The sequence below is a fragment of the Chenopodium album genome, chromosome 2, assembly GCF_948465745.1.
Source record: "Chenopodium album chromosome 2, dcCheAlbu1.1, whole genome shotgun sequence".
NCBI lineage: Eukaryota > Viridiplantae > Streptophyta > Magnoliopsida > Caryophyllales > Amaranthaceae > Chenopodium > Chenopodium album.
In genome coordinates, this window is record NC_137835.1 from 75,959,437 (window position 1) to 75,961,942 (window position 2,506).

At 36.7% G+C, this 2,506-nt stretch overlaps 1 non-coding gene across 1 annotated transcript; it reads left to right on the top strand.

Annotated features, from left to right (window-relative positions):
- The first annotated feature begins 638 nt into the window (after window positions 1-638).
- Window positions 639-745, top strand: LOC145607767 (small nucleolar RNA R71). The gene has a single exon (XR_014105626.1). It is a non-coding gene; the product is annotated as a small nucleolar RNA R71 (small nucleolar RNA).
- Window positions 746-2,506: the final 1,761 nt, after the last annotated feature.

A 2,506-nucleotide genomic window follows, 5' to 3' on the forward strand; every position in this document is an offset into this window, starting at 1 on the left:
CCATGTGCTTTTGCATATTGACCAACATTGCTCTAATTTCCCCCAAAGAAGGGTCGGAAGAAGAGGGGGGTTGTTGTGGTTGATTCTTCTGGCTAGCATTTGGGTGATAATACTTCTGCTGCTGTTGCTGTGGCACCTGTGGTTCTTGTGGTGGTGGATTCTGAACATTAGTGCTCCGGTAGGAAAGGTATGGATGATTCCGATACCCAGGATTGTAGGTGTTGGAGTATGGGTTATTCTGCCTATAAGCTTGGAAGGCATTAACTTGCTCCACGGAACTCCTGCAATCCTGCTCCCAATGACCTACAATACCACAATTTTCACAGAAGGCCTCATTAGAATTGTTATTAATTGCAGAAACATTAGCTACATTAGCAGTGCTCAGATTATCTCATTTTTGGCAAATTGAGGTCAGTTGAGCTTGCAAAAAGGATACAGAGTCGACACTATGTTTCCCTTTGTTAGCAAATCCTCTGGGATTCCCATATTGGGAATTGTGTATCGCCATATCTTCAATAACCTGACCTGCATCATCAACATTAAGATTCATAAATCTCCCACTAGCTGCAGAGTCTAAAATTATTCTGGAAGAATTTCCAATGCCGTTATAAAAGGCTTGGATTAACTGCCATTGTGCTAAATTATGGTGGGGGCATTCTCTTTGTAAGTCCTTGAACCTCTCCCAAGCCTCATATAAGGACTCGTCGGCTTCTTGGGCGAAGTTCTGAATCGCACTCCGTAGTACTGCTGTTCTCTCTGCAGGATAATACTTGTTATAAAAATTCAAAACAAGAGTTTCCCAGTCAGTTATACCAAGTGTAGTTCTATTTAAGCCATTAAACCACAATTTAGCTTTTCCAGTTAAAGAAAAGGGAAAGAGAATCTCCCTGATTTGGTCTTGAGTGACCCCGGCTTGCCTTATGGTGTTGCAATATTGACAATAGTCGGCAATGTGAAGATTCGGGTCATCACCCTTGGCTCCACTGAATTGCTTCCTCTCTATCATCGTTATAAATTGGGGTTTGATTTCAAATTGAACCCCATCAAGAGCCGGAGTAGGGGTGAGATGTGGAAAATCCGCAAGCTTTGGTTGTGAATAATCACTAAGCTTCTTTGGAGCCGCCATCTCTGATTCTGTGTCTGATGATACCTCTAAATCGCTAGAATCAGTTGGAGGATCGCGGTGATTATTATTAGTATCACCAGAATCCGCCAGGATTTGCTTGTAGAAGTTTTTATGTCTATGGAAGGAACGTTCGATCTCAGGATCGAATGGGATATAACCTGATCTTGAACACCTGGGCATAAACAAAAACTAGAAGCAAATATGAGATTTGTCTCAGAGAACTAACGCTCTCTGAGACAAAAGAGAAATAATCTAGACTACAAAAACAATCAGAAATAAAAATAAAACCGTTTCCCCGGCAACGGCGCCAAATTTTGACAGGGTAAAGTCGTATCCCCTAATCAAAAATAATACCTAAATCACTAACTACAGTAGATAGGGAAGTAGGGTTGATCTCCACAGGGAAACAAGTCTTTTTACTCCTAATTAAATATTATGATCTAGATTATTTAAGTAACCAATATTAAAGTTGAATAAGACTAAACTAAAAAGAGCAGGACAAGGGAGAAAATAATATATAAAGGATCTAGGGCATAGGTTCACCAATAAATAATACTCCGGGGTAAAATAGGGTAATCAATCATTGACATGGCATAGATAACATGATTAACAGGCTCTCGCAATTTATTAATCAACATAGATCTATCAGGCTCTCGCAATTTACTAGATCTAGGTTCTTATTGAAAATAGTCTTTAATATCAAATTAACATCTGCTCGATTCATCAATTTAATATTGCTATACTTTTACAAGCCGCAATTGTAAAACATTAAAACAATCCAATAAGAAATTATCATGCAATACCAATAATCAATAATAGTCAATCATCAATGCATCAATTAACCAGATTGTAAAGGGCTTTCGCTACGTATTACAATCACACAATTTATTTATCGGTATTAAATCTCATCTCTCGAATCTCGACTTAACCATTTATAAATTAACCTGCCTATTGAAACTAGACCTAAACATTAATTCTCATCTCTCGATTCTTGAATCAATATTGTCAAACTCATGCATAAAAGATAGGCCTAATCTAGTCACAGAGCATTTAATCAATCAATAGGAAATTAATCTAGCATTGATAATCAACAACAATAATTTACCCCTTCATATTATTTATTAGATCCCCATAAACCCTAGAAATTAAACTACTCACACATAATAAAAACTAAACTAATCAAAATAATAAAATAAATCATGATGAAAGAAATAAAATAAATAACTAAGATTAATGGAAGAGAAATCGTTACCAAAATAATCTGGAATTAATCAAAGAAATAAAAACAAAGGTTTAGAGAGAGATTAAGAGAGAGAAAACTAAGTAGAGAGAGAAAGTCTAAGAGAGAAGATTAAGAGAAGAAGAAGTGGTCTGAGATAC